This window comes from Grammomys surdaster, unplaced genomic scaffold (genome assembly GCF_004785775.1).
Source record: "Grammomys surdaster isolate TR1022 unplaced genomic scaffold, NIH_TR_1.0 125690, whole genome shotgun sequence".
NCBI lineage: Eukaryota > Metazoa > Chordata > Mammalia > Rodentia > Muridae > Grammomys > Grammomys surdaster.
The window spans coordinates 1699697-1716390 of record NW_021620526.1 but is presented as its reverse complement, the minus strand read 5'-3'; the positions used below and the strand labels follow the sequence as shown (position 1 = coordinate 1716390).

General features: G+C 41.0%; 1 protein-coding gene across 1 annotated transcript in view; it reads left to right on the top strand.

The window, feature by feature from the left end:
* The first annotated feature begins 3186 nt into the window (after nt 1-3186).
* Mtm1 (myotubularin 1) overlaps nt 3187-16694 on the top strand; it is a 103273-nt gene continuing 89765 nt past the window's right edge. Inside the window, exon 1 of the mRNA XM_028788004.1 lies at nt 3187-3241. The gene's annotated coding sequence lies outside the window, so the exon portion shown is untranslated. The remainder of the gene's footprint in view (nt 3242-16694) is intronic.

Sequence of the window (16694 nt, the reverse complement as noted above, 5' to 3'; positions counted from 1 at the left end):
CTCTCTCTCTCTCTCTCTCTCTCTCTCTCTCTCTCTCTCTCTCTCTCATTACTCTTTTCATGACCATCCTGTTAGCTTGGAAACACCACCTTCTTGAAATGTTTATATTTAGCTTGGATATGCAAGTGTGCAACAATCCTCAAATGTATTCTAGGCCTTTTTTTCAGAGGAAGCCAGTTAGTGTTTTTGAGAGGTAAACTGGCTTTCCCATAGCCATCAATTTGCCTATAAAACAGGTGGGATCCAAATCACGTTTTCATTACAATTGCATCTTTCTAGAGTCCTAAGCCTCACAGGGACATTTTTACTCAGTCTTTCTTCAGCCTTGTCCATCCTTCACAAGGATGTCTCTTCCTTGAAGGGCAGGGACTGTGAAATGTGAGATGGAATCCCAGATTCTCTTACAGGCCCCTCCTGGCTCTGCCTACAAACTTCAGTGAACATAGTAATATCCAGAAGGCAGATGTGAGCCACTTACCACAAGTCTCAGCAAAAGCAAGAATTTTAAGGAGTCAGGTTGGTGGTGGGGGACATAAATAGAAATACACTAGATCTCAGATGTGCACCTCTAAAAGGTTGTTGAAGAAGTAGTCTCATGCCACAGTCCTCCATGACCAAAACTGATAGGTCAGCCATCTTCCCATAAAGTTCCTGCCTCCAGATAAATATGTGTATAAAGTTCAGGGAAATTTGAAGAATGGTTTAAACACACACACACACACACACACACACACACACTCACGCATACATATACACTCACACACACAGGTCCTATCCTGAAGGAAGATAGTACTTGGTGACTAATACAGTCACCTCACTAAGGGTTCAGTGGTAATGCCTCTGTAACACATATTTACAACTTTGAAATTGTTATCAAATTTGTGTGTTCCTAGGATCTCCATCAAACTATGAGGCAGGCATGGCAGGGGCTACTGTGTCTACTTCTTAGCCTAGGGGCAAGTCTTCTCTACTGCCCTTTCCACAGATGAAGCTAGGCTAGGGTTTGATCCAGATGGACTCTGAAAAAATCTCTAGTGAGGCTCTCCTTAGGATACATCAGGCTACAACCTGTACCCTCTCCATCCCTGACTTCTAGCTTGAGCAGAAGGCTCTAGCCTCATTGTTGGACACTTAAAGTATGCTTAATGTATACAAGTCTCCATGCAAGCTGCTGCTTTCCCCCTCCCATCTTTATTTTCCTCTACCCCTTACCCCTCTGCCCCCAAGATTGACAGATATTGAGAATCCAGTTATTCTATAGGCACCAGGGAGCCTCTCCAGCATGCAAATTTAATGAGAATGCTTTGAAATACAGCACAAATGTGAATGTAATTCAAAGAACTTCACAGTCTGGGGAGGGGAGCTGGCAGAGTAGACATTCAAGCAGATGATATCAGTACAGTGAAAAGGACTCTGGGGGTTGGGGGAAGCTTCTAAATTTTCCTGGCTTGGAAAAAAGCACTATTCTGCTCTCTGTCCAGATGTTTGACCAGTATAGAAGAGAAGAATAAGTGGAAAGAGCTAGTAGAAAAACACTGGAATATCCAGAGAATAGAAAGATCCCTGTCAACTTGGAGAGCAGAGAGAGAAACAGACTGGGATAAGTGGCTGAAGAGCGAATTGGGTTCACAGAGATCTTGTTATTTCAGAAGTCTCTCTCTCTCTCTCTCTCTCTCTCTCTCTCTCTCTCTCTCTCACACACACACACACACACACACACACAGACAAACACACAGACACACACACACACACACACACACACACACACACACAAACCTCCTCATAATCACTGAGAAATATAGATCCCAGGATCCCATACTAGATGCTTGAAACCATAAATGGTACCAAGGATGCATTAATCTAGATAGATGGAAAATGAAACAGTACAACTCATGAACTAAGCACAGTATGAAGGTAATAACAGCTAACAATAAAATTGTATTATTGGGCTTTTTAGGCCATTCCTAAATGGAAGGTTACTGGAGCATAAATTCTGAAGTCCCACTACAATCAATCTGACAATTTTGGCACCAACCAAGTGATTACAAGGTAGGAAATATATAGATAACACAAATGTTCTGGAAAAGAAATGATTCACATCTCAGCTAGGATGGAGTTGGAGATCAAGATATTTCATCACTTTAAAATAGTTTGAAATTTAAATCTTATTAATTGTTTGTTTTTGGAATTTTCCATTTAATACTTTTGGACCACAGTTTAACAGTAGATAACTGAAGCTATGGAAGGTGAAGCTAAAGATGTGTGGGGTATTTTATAATAATATTTGAATATGTGTGCATATTTGAATGATCTTAGGCAAAAGGGTTGCTTTTAGATGCATTTAGAACCCATCAATAGAAGAAGAAATATGATCATGGTGAACTAATTCCTGTTTACCCAAACTTTTTATGCATAATATCAGATACAAAACTAAGAGACATTATTATGCACGTTCTTCTAGGAGTCAGAGTGTGTTTATTCGATCAAGCACTGAACTGTCTTCTTAAATTTGTACTTGCTCCCTGCTTTCACTTTCCATTTACTGTTTCAATGGTCATCTGACCCAAAGCTCAAAAAGCAGAAGACATTTTGACCTGTTTCTTTTTACTGGTTTAGTAGTGCTCTTGTGAAGGTCCTAGCACAGTGTGAGATAAACCACAGCTATATTGTGGTCTTATGAGTTGCAGATATTGTACCAGAATAAGTGATATTTTTCAACTTCACCCACCGAATAATAATAGTTCAACTTCGTGACATCTGTTACAATTTAATCTAGAATAGTTTTCCCTCTAGATTTTTCCCTTTTTATGGATAGACATATTGAGCCAGTAAGAAAGTGCTGGGACTAAACTTCGCAGAGCCTTCTGCCTAGCACAGACTCCAACTTTCTTACAGGGATGGTCCCTCGCATCTCTGCCCTACCCATTTCCAGCACTATGTTGCCAACTACAATTCCCAGATGCCTCTACGCTCCGGACTCCGCAAACAGGGTTTCCCAGCAGCCTTACGGGTGAAGAGCTACAAGAGGCTACTTAGGTCACCCAGCACTTTGCGCCCTCCCCACATCACGTGTCCAGGCCCCGCCAATCAGTACTGGGAGGAGGGAAGGCAGCTGTGGCCTGGAGTCCTGGAGGGCTCAGAGGCGGGACAAGCGTAGAGGGGGCGGGGCGAGCGTGGTGGGGGCGGAGCGGAGCTCCGGAGCTGAGCAGCCTGGCAACAGCGGTGGCTCCCCGAGCCTGAGGTGAGTTCTCTTTCTCGGCTGGCCTGGCTAGGAGCCGGGCATTGCGGGGACCCAGGATGGGAAGGTCTGGAGGAAGAAGTAGGGACTCCCTGAGCCGGCTGGTCGCGAGGGGCCTGGCTGCCCCCGCGGGGGTGGGGGTGGGGTTCGCTGGAGTGCCTGGGCTGTCCCTGTGAGGCAGGGTTGAGGCCCGGGAGCGGCGGGCAGGTGCCTCCCTCTGGCTTCCACTGTTCTTCTTGTCCTAGGTCCTCAGGTGGCAGCCGCTGATAGTTGGGACAGGAATAGGAAGGGCTGAGGGTCATCGAATGCATTGCTTGCACTTTGCTTCCCGGTCTAAGGTTGTCGAGTGCGCGGGACAGCCGCCCTAAGGCGACTGCTCCTTGCCCTGGCTCTGCTCATGGGGCGGACACCCGCTGCATCCCCCGTGGCCTTGCCAAGTGGTGGCACCCTGGCGCTGGCCAAGAACCCTTCTTCGTTGCTCTTGGCCAGTGTTTTTTTGTCATACACGGGGGCGGAGGGCTGGGGGCAGCGGGGGCGGGTATCTGCTTTTGCAACAGTTGAGAGAAGATCTGAGAAGGAACGGCTAGTTCCCTGATACCCAGTCGGAAGTGTGAACAGTCACTGAGAAGCGCTCTTGGCCGGGTTGCCTCCCTTAACTGTCTTTTGCGCTCAGGAAGTGAAAACTGAATTTTAGTATTTGCCTAAGCAAAAATAAAGTGACTCTTCTGTGAAAAATATATTACAGGTTTGACGGACACGTTTGGGATATGAGACAAGCGGGTTGTAGCTGGTTTCTAAACCAGATCTTTGCCAGAGTAGAATCAGCCTTTTTGAACAGACATAACATTTACATAGTAGTTCAGTTGTTTCCTGAATGGGGGAACTGAGGCCCAGGAAAGGTTAATGTGACACGGGCTTCAAGCAACCTGATGACAAAACTGATGTGACAGGTCAAGTCTCTGGGGGTTTCTCAGTGTCTGTCAAGCCTGGATTCCTTTTAGCAGAGTTCATTTTTGTTCACTGTGAAGTATCCACCTTAGAGTATTGAGTCTGAGCCTGAAGTTTTACTACAGTTCAAGCCATTTTGGACTCACCCCCCCCAAAAAAAACAGTTTACTAGCCAACCTTTCATTCATCACATATACTAGGATGGATCTGTGTATATGTCAAATTCGACTACAGAGGACTTGAGGCCATTTTACAGGATCAGATCTAGCTTTTAGGAGATTCCCATAAGCTGGAGGAGATTCAAACTGGTGGCTCTGTCTGAAGCAGTGGAACAGGTTTCTGAAGTGTTCAAAAAGTAGCTATCAATTCTGTGAGATTATAATTACTCTCATTATATGATTGGTCTCCTTATGTTAAAGTCCTAATTTATATCTCTCTAGTCATCAGAAGTTCTGTTCATTCATTAAACATTGCCTGTGGTGTACCTATAGTTTCTGGCCTGTGCACCAGGAAGACAAGAGGAAAACACACCATTAAGGCATTATGGAGTTGATATAGGGGGTGTCAGACATAAAGGGAAAAAAGCTTTGCTGTGTTTACTAGCAGAGGTGAGTTGTAAAAAAATAAATGTTCAAAGTGTACAGTACGATTGAGAGTGCCTTTGCTGCCATCGCTTTGAATTTCTAATTCAATTTTTGATAGTTCTTACTCCAGTAAAACATACACATTGAAAACGAAACATATTTAAGTCCAAGAGATTCACTCTGTGGAGTCACGTTTCTCCTGTCAGTGCATATAGTGATTTTAAACAGTTAGGGTGATGGTTTACAGATGAATGTCTGACTTCCTTGTTAGATAGATCACTGCTGTAAAGCCAGAAGTCTCTGGTGAAGTCAGGATTGCATGGTTATTTCTGGCCACAGTCTGCTGGACTTTCAGCCTACCATACACAAGGGTTTCTATTCTTTCATGCAGGCTTGTACTGTGAACCTGTTATCTGAAATGATCATCTCTCTGTGTTGCCTGGCTTGTGGGGATACTCGTTCACTTAGAAATAGTTCCAGAGTAAAGGAGCACTCAAAATCTGAGGAGCAAGAGCCCTCAGTGATGAAATGGCATTTCAAGAAGTCACTGGGAAAGTCATCTGTTTGTCTAGTACCACCCCTTTTAATAGTCCTGATGTTCAGTGTTTTCAAAACAATCTTTATGACTTCTGAAAATGACTAATGTCGCAAATAATACTGTAATATTGCTTCAAATGAGAAGAGGATTAATAAAATGTGCTTGCTTTAGAAACCATTGAAAACACATGGTTTTAGCTTTTACTGGGGGCTCAAAAATAAAGAGAAAAGTGGAACTCTTCAGGGCTCCTGAGATGACACTTTTAACCAGTGGCCAAGTGATTACAAAGGCTAGAGTTTTTAGTTATTTCTAAAGATTATCTAACTTTACAATAGCATAATGGGTGTCATTTATTTTTATTTATTCTCTCATTCTGTTAATGACCTCTTACAAGCTCTTAATTTCTTCATTTCCTGGTTTCTAGTTAATTTATTCCTCTTTGGCAGATCTCAGAGGGGCAAGCATCATTTGCCTAGAAGGTATGGACTCAGGATTGAGCAGTCTAGAAGCTATATTGAAGGTGGGCAAGCTGCTTACCTCTATGTTCTAATAAATCCAGTAAGGAGGGTTTTCTAGACACCTCTCAGCTTTCCATTGTTGATGTGAACCTTTAATTTCAAAGGGCAGTGGCATTCTGTAGGTCTTGAAGTACTAAATTCCCTTTGCCATTGTGGAATGAAGGCTCACTTGGAGTCATATTCAGCTTGATCCCACAAAGTGTAACAGGGCCTTCCAACTCCAGTGCTTTGTAGTTAGAAGATAGTCTTATATTGGCAATGCTTGCAGAACCTTTTTCCATACTTATTCCCACAGCAGTCTCATTCCTTTTAAGAATGTTGAAGCATCTCTGTAGAGCATAGACATCATACACAAGTACTTTCTTGGTATTTTTGCTCAAGGACCAAGGAATGGTAAATGAGCCTGTTGGCCCTGTGAGAAGCTCCTTGAATTTGGATTCTAGATACAGGTTCAGGTCCCAGTTTCTCTTAACTGTGTGACTTTGGACACACTATATTAACCTCTTTGTTGGTGGTACTGTTTGGAAGAGAGAGGTAATAAAACCTGCCCACCAAACTTCCAAAGACCTAGGGGATCTCAAATGTGCATTAGAACCCTTTGTAAACCGTGTGGCAATATCATTGTTATAATAAAGTGTTTTGTAAACCATTGCTATTTGGAGAACTAGTGTAAGAGGGCACTTTGCCTTCTTCTTGTTCTTGGCTGTCCCCTGCCTTGGAGCTGTGGGTGTAGCCTCTGCCCCCGCTCCCTCCTCTTTGGCACCACTATCTCTAATGGACTTGGAAGAACGGAACCCACTCCATTTATTCTACTTCATTCCAAACAGTAGCAATGTGTAGCCAATAATTAAATATCAATACCAAGGTGACTCCTGTGTCATAAAGTTTTAGTCATCTCTAATCCAGAGTGTGTGGGCACCAAGGCTTTCCTTTTCTCAATCAAGACCAGGCCTTGGCTGCTCAGTAGAACTACAGTGGATGCTCATGGTTCCTTGTGCCAATAAAAAAATAAAAAAGCCATCATGATCTGGTGAAGATCTGAAGATGACATTGTTCCCCATATCACTGCCCCCCCCACTATCAGTGTGACAGTGTGTCACTGTAAGTGACAGACCTTATTTGTAAACGACAGAGTCCAAGTTCCCTTTGCATGATATTTAGATTTGTTTCTCATTATCTCAAGATAACTCAAGAAGGAACTTTGATACATCTTAGACGTCTAATAGTTTAGTATCGTGGTTTCTTAGCTGGATTTGACAGGTAACTCCTGATGTTGCAACATTTTTTTCCATCTAAGAAGGAGGTGCTGAGGTCTCAGATGATTTATGCAATATGTATGAAACTTAACTTGCCCAGAGCTCATAGTAGGTATTTTGTAAACATTGTTGGCTTGAATCAAAGGAGTGGCAACTTAAGAGTTGTTTGAGCATGTTGGTTTGAATCATTTTGCTGTATACCTACAAACCATGTTTCTTACATATTAAGTAGTAATATGCCTAGCCCTTCTGTCCAGGTTCTGATAGTAGATCAATAGAAAAGTCTGAATGTAGTGTTGGGAGAGAGTTCATGCATTGCTTTGCCACCCCTTTCTACCTAGCTTCTTGATTTTTGGACTCTGACATGAGTACAGGCTCATTTTTGCTTTGTTTGCAAATATGTTTGGGACAGGAAAGGGCTAGTGGAAGTTGAAGTGTAATGATTAAAAGTAAAAATAAAATTAACTTGTTTGTAAAACATTTAGCTCTCATTCTGTTGTACAAACTTGGGAAAAATGCAGTGGTGCCCATTCTTTAGCATTCAATAATGGTTAAATTTTGATGTCACATCCTTGACCTTTTGGTAGGAAGGAAGCACTTTGTTTCCCAAGCCTCTTCTTGAATACACTTTGACAACAGTCATCCCTTCCTCTTTGTGGGAGTGACAGAGGTGAGTTATAAGGACATTCCTTGTGTTGGGTGGTGATGCTTTAAATTCCCTTTGTTGGCTTGTAAATTTCTTTATGGCCCTGAGATTGCTTAGATGGGGATTTAGAATAAAAAGGACTTTACTTGATTTCAGTATTGCCAAGAAGTGATCCCAGCTGTTTTAGTCAGCTCAGGACTGTGTATATACAACAGTGACCCTCAGGCTATGACTCCTAGTGTACCTCCTAGTTAGTGCTATTCAAGAGTAACCTGCAGAAATTTGCTTTTGACTTCAGGGAGACCTCAGGCTTTGTGACTAGCAGCAAACATGTAATTTAGAGTTTCCTGGTTCTGAGAAGTTCCTTGGGCAGGATGGTGTGGGGATGTGAGAAAGCATGTGTCCTACTCCCTGTCAAATGCCCTCTACCTCTAGGTTCCTTGCTGAAAGTTTGGTGGTTTTTTAAGTAGAGGATGATGGCTTCTTGCTTTTCAGTCTTTCAGCTAAGATAAAATGTAAAACGGAGGCTGAGCCTTATCCTGCAGGACATTTCCTTTCTTGTTATCAAATCCAATCATTTCTACAGATATTCCCATCATTTCTGTGTCATCAAACAATTTTCCTTTGTTGACAAAGATTGTCTGGATGGCCTTAACCCTCAGCAACTGCTCCTGAGAGCTTGTAGCCAATGTAGAATCGTAGGTTGAATAAGAACCCCTGCAGAATCTGCATTTTCAGGTATCTCCTGAGTGCAGATATATAAATGAAAGTCTAGGATAGCTGATAGAAGACCTGGTCACATCATGGCTTACGAAGCCTTTGAAATAACGCTAACCAATACAGTGCTAGATTGAAAAAGTAAACAGGCAAAATAAATTTTAACATGTTTTTGCAGTCAATTATATGTAAAATACAAGCATATGTAAAATACTGTCATTTTACATACAATTACTATAATAATGAAGCATTCACCCTTTTTTGTACTTGACTTGGAAATCATTTGTGTATTTTACTTATAGACCAGCCACATGGTGCCAGACCCTAAAGTGTGGGACAGTAGGGTGTTAAGAGATGAGTTCATCAGGTTAGCTTTCAGTGCTCAACAAGCTGCCTCTGTACTAACTTATATTAATGTTAGGGTTAATGTCTGCCAAGCCCATTGCTGTTACATAATGTCTTCTTTGAGGGTAAAATTATTAACATAAGTGCCAAGTTTCTTTCTCAAAGGTTAGGTCAACAGTGAGCTTTGGGGCAGTACACTGAAATCTTAATCAAAGGTTGTGATTTCAGGGTTTACAACTGTGGTGTTCACCTGACTATGGTGTCGTTTTTTTATTACTGTTAAGAAAGCAGTGTTGGATGTGGGTGTGGTGGTACACATCTGTAATCTCAGTGCTTAGGGTTGAAGCAGGAGTTGAGGCTATCCTAAGCTTTATATAGTGAGATCCTGTCTCTAATAAATAAATCAGGGAAGGAAGGAAGAGATGGGGGAGGGGGCATAAAGCAAGCTCTTGTGGAATGCTTGGTTTTTGGTTGTGTGTGTGTGTGAAAGTATCTTTTCCTGAGCTCTTCAAAGAGAGTGCCACCTCCCTAAATAGAAATTTCCTCACTTTAGGAATACTGTAATCTGGTGGTTTACTAGGGTGGCTGCTCTTTAGAACCACCTGGAGCATTTTAAATACCTGCTGCCCAAGCTCCACCCACATATCTCCAGGGTTAATTAATCTGAGGTGAGACCTGCCTGGGCTTTTTTGAAAAGTTGTCTTGTAGCAGGATTATGCAGTTCCATGGAGAATACCTGCTTTAGGATCGATCACTTCTCCAACTCCACTGTAGGGACTTACCTGGACTTCCAGGGTCAGCACAGGTTCTGCCTCAGTGGGTGTCAGATGAGGCAAGGAGTACAGTCCAGTCTTCTCATTTGTAACCAATCCTGGGCAATTCCCTGGTTGCTGTGCAAGTTGTACTTTGATTAGCCTGTAGCACCAAAATCACCTGAGGGGGGTTTGCAGAGGTATAGTTCCCTGACTTTGTGCCTGGAGCTTCTGATTCAGCAGGTCTGGGCCAGAGCCCCAAATCCATGTTTTGAGTAGTGTCATTTGAAACATTTCATCATCGAGGATTGGATTTATCTTCAGTTTCCTGCAGATGTGCTGCTAACACCCATTGGGAGTTAAAAACAAAAGTTGAATTTTAACCAACCCCTTTTGTGTCTTGATAATGAGACACACAGCCTTCTTTTAATTTGTTGTTGTGGTAGGCTAGTTTAAGATATTTCCTAGTCGAACTGCAGCATTAGCTGATTCCTGCTGTTGGGACAGACTTAAAGTGCACACGCTCTTGCCTACTGCTGCATTTGATTGAGAGTATTTTTGTGCCTGTATTTGTCACTGAGTTTTAGCTTCAGTTTTTGTCTAGTTTAATACCATAATTGACAGTGCTAGCCTTATATAGTGAGTTGGGATGGTTCCTTTCTCTCTTCACTGAAAGTCTCTAAGGTTGGAGCGTATCACTTCCTTGAATGTTAATAGAACTGGACTCAGAAGACTTCCTACTGTCTCTGAGATTATTTACCTATCTGCCCCTCCCCTTTTATGTCATCATCTCATTTAGGCCAAGTAGGCCTCATGCTTACTAAATAGCCGAGCTTGGCCTTCTCCTGATGATCATGCCTCCACATTCCAAGTGCTGGAATGACAGGTACATGCCACCACACTTAGCTTTGCCTTCTTCTTGGTCAGTTTTTTTACCACGTTTGTCAGTTGTGATGATAGTACTATTTGGGGGTTTCAAAACGTAATTTCATTAGTAATATGTTCTAGCATATTTTAATTTCCATAGTCATCTGTGAGGTTTCTAAAAGTACTTTTTTAAAATCTGAAAATATGTTTGCCAGCAATTTTCAATACTGATTCCTAACCTCACAACTGTCGAATGAAAGATGAATGCTAGCAGTTCTTCAACACTTGGATGCTGGGTTTCTCTGACCTTGGTGGTTGGCTGCTTTGTTGTGCTGTTTATACTCATCGATGTTGTGTGTGTCAGTCAGTAACTCCTGCCTTTTATTACTAAGTAGCAGTCCGCAGTTCAGTGATTGATAGCCATTTGAGCTACTCAGTTTGGGGTCGAACTACAACCAGTCATTGCAACTTTGCATGGTCTCATGTGTGATTTGTGGAAGTACTGTACTTTGGAAAGACATTATCATTTTTCCACAAATACATGTTTTGATTTTTTTGTGGTTTTATTTTTATTTTATTTTATTTTTTGAGACAAATATCACTTGAACTCACAGAGATCTACCTGCCTCTGCCTCATGAGTGCTAATATTTAAAATGTACACATTATGCCTAGCTTACAAATAGAGTTTCCTTTCTTCCTTCCATGCTATACCTACCATTTTCTTGCCTAGTTAGAATCTCTAAAAATTGTAGCTTATACATGGTTATTCTCCTTGTTTTGATGCTTTCCATTTTTTTTACCATTGCTGTATAAACTGCAGGTTTCCAGAGGTAGCATTCCTGCTTTGCTGGACAAATCATGATATGTTGTTTATTTTGTTTGTAGAAGCCATATTTCAGATATGGTCTTCAAGAAGATACTAGAGATAGCCTAATTGACTGTATCATAACACTCATGCCCATTCCCGAAGCATGACTATACCCCAACTTTTATTCTTAGTGTCAATAACAGAATTTGTGTCTGGAACCTGGGAATTCTTTTTATTGCTCTGAGAAGCTGCCCTTATTGCTTGTTCAAAGGGCATGGGAGTTGTCAGATTCAATGGGTGTCTTTGTTCTTGAACTGGAATTTCCTCATCCTGTCGTTTCCATTCTGTTAATAGTGGTTTTAGTTCCTCTTCATCGTCTTCTCTTTCTGGTATTTCTTGCCTTTTCCTTGGATGATTTTTTTTTTATATCCATGAGACCTTCTCTTCCAATGATGTCAAGGTCTAGACATGTTAGGCCCTTTAACTTTGTTCTGTGACAGGAATGTATGGTGGCTTGTGTTTATGCCTGGTAACTGCCCAAGAAGGAAATGACTGTTCTCTGTACTCTCTGGGTCACTGTAAGCCTTTCTCTTTGTGACTTTCCAAAGACCTTAATTAAGTCAGTCATTGGGGATTCCCTTTTGGACACTCTTTTAGTATGGCAAGCTGCCTGTTGGGCAAGTGACTACTCCTACTTCTGCTTTTTGCTAGCCTCCAAGGTAAACTTGCTCTTATAAATTTGGACTGTTTCAATGGATCAAGTCCAACATTTTCACCAGTTGAGAAGCCAAGCTGCATTCCCTGTGCCTACTATACAGGAGTGTCAAGAAGCACCAATTCACACTTTTCTGCCTGTTCTGGAACTATTCATTTGAATTAACTTCAGAGACTTGGGTGCATTTTAAAAAAGTATTTTAAGTGTCTATATTTGAGTGAGGATTCAACATCTAGTTCTAGGCCATAATCACCGAGAGGCACATTTATTAAATATAGTGGGCCTGGTATTGTAGGAGCATTATTTTTTAAAATTGAGGTACAACTAAGTTTTATAATATGACATCTTGTATAGCTTTAACCTCTGAAGGCAATTATGTTTTGAGCCAAGGTCTCACCATATATCCCTAGCTGGCCTTGGACTTGCTAGGTAGCCAAAGTTGGCCTGTAAATCACAGCTACCTTTCTGTCTCAGCCCCTCTAAAGGCAATTTCAGAGGATGATTTTTTTAAAGGAAGTACTTGGAACAGAAACAGCATTGCTGGAATGAGTGTATATCATTGAAGAATACTTCACTTAGCTACATATGCTCTGAGCCTCACTACTTCCTAGATATACCTCGTGGGATATTCATTCTGTTTGTGTCCACCAGTTCACAAAGACTGTTACAACACAAAGTATTACTGCATCGGAGAAATACGGGGGATATTTTTGAGTGCCTCATAGATTTGGTAGAGGGAATCTTCATTTGTTTACTTCCCTTTAAAATGAAGACTAAACTTCTTTCTGGATGTCATATTTTTTCATATGGGTGGAATCCCCTGTATTACATGTCCAAGTAGAAAGTATTATGTCCTTATTTTTATTTGATCATCTATTGAAAAATGGTTAGTGGTTCAGGGGACTATGTTGCCTCAGGTTGATCTCTCCAATCTTTTGTGGACAAGTTGTTCTTGTTTATGCTTGTTGGTTGTTGTATGAAGTTACTAGTATTACTTGACAAATATGGTTGTTGGTGGAAACTGCATGATTTACGATGTGCTTCTAACAGTGGCTGATAGTGTGGCAGTCAGAAATGTGGAAACTGATCAGTGCCCATAAGCAGATGGATAGCTTTTGCTTCAGTCATACTATCACCTTTCTTATTGCCTTTATTCTCATATGATCATCATTTTCTAATATACCTATTTTGCTGCCATCCAACTTGTATTTGCTCACTGTCTCACAATTAACTTTTCAAAGACCTATCTCAAGGTTGTTGTTATTATTTTAAAGATATTTTATGTATATGGATGTTTTGCCTACATGCATGTCTGAGTGTCACTAATGTGCCTGGAGCCAAAGAGGCTAGAAGAGGGCATCAGATACCCTGAAATTGGAGTTACAGATGGTTGGGATCCACCATGTAGGTACCCAGAATCAAACCCAGGTCCTGAGCAGATAGTAATAACTAATACACACACACACACACACCAGATAGCCATCTCTCTAGCTTCTCAATTTATTTTTCAGTCTCCCATTGTGGTATCTAGTATCTATTTGTTGGCTCTTTTTGAACTCTTTGGAAACAAAATTAAGTAATTACTTATGCTGAATAATGTCTTAGAAATAACCACATTGATGTCACTTCTTTATCCATATCAATATTTTAGTGCAAGTTACTTTAATAACTTCATGGAATGCTTATAGTTCTCTCAACTATAAGCATTCCATGAAGTTATAGAACTAAACTATTCTGAAGGTAACTATATGCTGACATGATCATTTTGTAAATTGTTGAATTCCATGGGAGATGTCCTGCCTGTGTAGTATGCTCTTTCCAAAGAAGTCTTAACGTCTAGTACTTCAGATTGTGGCCTTAGATGTAAATAGTGCCATCAGAGATGTAGTTAAAGATGAAAAATAGTTTAGAAAGGAAGCCCCTTCATGTAGCAAGAAGGGTGCCATTACAGGAGAACGCTATAACAAAGCAGAGATACATAGGTAGAACACCATAATTGAAATGATGCTTCCACAAGCCAATGACTACCAAGGACTCTAGTTACCACTGGTTGCTAGCTAGATGCTTCAAGTGCTTATGCCTTAGCTGACACCCTCAGTACTAGGAAAGAATCCCTACCTGTTATCTATCTACTTTGTAGTACTTGGTTATAACAACCTAGAAGAGGAATAAGTTGTCTAAATGCTTGGACTAGTGTTGACAAGCCTGAGATTATGCTTAATTTAAAGTTATGGGTTTGCCTACTTTGTCATCTGCTGTCATGTGAGTCCAGAGATTATGTTTACCAAAACAAACAAACAAATGAACAAACAAACCTGTTTCTAGTTGTGGTGTAGCTCAGCCTTGGCACACACCTTTAATCCCTCTGGCTGGAATACAGTTGTGCCCTTAGCACACATCTTTAATTCCAAACAATGAAGGTAAAATTAGTTTGTAGAAGGAAGCACCCATGTTTGAAAGTGTTGTGTAATTGAGTGGCAAAGTGATAAATCAGAAAGATTTAACAGAATAGGATATGCCCAACTCTCACAAGGATGGAAAAGGGAAGCTACTTCAGAAAGGGCAGCATGTGCAGAGACAGGAGGAGGCGATTTTTCTGGACAGTCGTACAGAGACAGGTTGCAGAGAGAGAACAAGCTAGACAGAGGTGAAGACTGAATGAGCCAGAGAATGAATAAGGAGTCAGAAGATTAAAACATATTGTCAAAGTTAGTATGAGGCCAAGCAGAGCAATTCAGGAGAGGCTTCGAGAGAGAAGTCAGATTGGCCCAGTCAGCTGGGAGAGGAGTTTGAGCCGGAGCAGCTGAGTTGATCCAACCAGCTACAGCTCAGTAAGAACAAGAAAGGATGAGCTTATTCAGCAGTAAGTCTCAGAGGCTGAAAACATCCTAGGCCTACATAAGATTGTACGGAGGCTAGAAGCTTCCAGGATTAGGACTAGGTTAGCAGACACAAGCAATAAGCCTCAGAGACAACAATTATATCAGCAAATAGAAATTGCTATTACAATATTACCTATCGTCTCAATATAATTTGATTTTTTAACAAATTTGCTACTAGATTAGAAAAAAGTATAGGAAAACCTGGTTCCAAAATGCCATTGCAGTTCTTACATGTGTATATCAGGTATAGGAAGGAATGCTTAGAACAGCACTATTTGTAGTAGTGAAACATAGAAGCCAGTCAAAGTTCTGTGGAGAAAATTCTAGTACTATTTGGTAGCAGAAATGAGTAAAGCACAGGAACATGTATCTGTGTTCCTGATGTTCACAGTAACCTATATGAGAAAAGCAAAGAGCAGAAGATTGTGGACTCACTAAATTTCCACAAAAGCTCAGAAACACACATAAACTAGCATAGTCTTTGCCAATATATGCAAGATGATAAAGCTATGCATGGCAACTAGAAACATACAAATCCATCCTCGTGCATTTAGTGGCTGAAGTCAAACTTCTCCAAAGCCATAGCACTTTTGTCTTTCTTGTTTTTGTTTTTTCTAGGCAGGGTTTCTCTGTGTAGTCCTGGCTGTCCTGGAACTCTCTGTAGACCAGGCTGGCCTCGAACGCAGAAATCTGCCTGTCTCTGCCTTTCGAGTGCTGGGATTAAAGGCGTGCGCCTCCACCGCCATGGAACTTTTGAAGGGTGATGCTCTTTACCGGGTGCTGTAACAAAAAACATATCCCTTGCCTTTAGGAAGGAAGCTCTAGAAATCTAACAGGAGACCCAAAAGGGCACTGTAGGGTATAGTTCAGTGTGTGATGTGAAATATTAGCAACATGTGCAGTATATAAAGAAGTTAAGTGTATACATGTCATGTAAGATATGCATGTGTGTGAGATATGCACATGTGTGAAGTGTGTTTGTGTGAGAGATGTGCACATGTGTGAGATGTCTGTGAGTGAGCTGTGCACATGTATGAGATGTGCATGTGTGTGAGATGTGTATGTGTGTGAGATGTGCACATGTGTGAGATGTGCACATGAGTGAGCTGTGCACATGTATGAGATGTGCACATGTGTGTGAGATGTGTGTGTGTTAGTGAGATGTGTATATCTGTGAGCTGTGCACATGTGTGAGAGGAGCCTGAGTACAGCTCTTGCTTCCACCTTTCAGTGAAAGTACATGGAGGAACTGGTTTCAATTACAGGTTCCATCCAAAGCCCTTTCCTCTCATTTGTTTCTAGAAATTTCACATGTGCTTTAAAGCACCTTGCCATCCTCCCTGTGCCATTACTGCCCAATCTCTGGGCTTTTCTCTGGGGGTCCCTTAGCCTGCACTTGAGAAGGTTCACAGACTATAAGGAAATGTAATTATGAATGTTGTAAAGTGGCTTTCTCAACATTACCATATTAGTTATAATTCTTTACTTGTTTTTACTCCTTAGCAACTGCTATTTGACCTTTTTACTTAAAAATATGTCTTTTACACAGGAATTTAAAATGTGCTTTTGGAGAATAGTTTTCACTGCAGAAAATAATTCACCAAAAGATTTTGTTTTATTGTGGAGAGATTAGGTGGGTTCAAGAGTCTCGGAATTGGAAGGTGGATAGTAACTTGATCTTGCTCCTATTTTAAAACTTTGTTTACTGTCAAGTATTTCACTGTTACAAGATGCATTGGTGATTCTAATGGTCTGCTTCAATGACTGCCCTATCACTATGTTGCCTTAAAAAAAATAAGTTTTAGTTGTTGACTTTTTAATAGTTTATTTGCCATACCAGTTTCAGTTTATGATATCTAAAATTACTCTGTTCTATGGC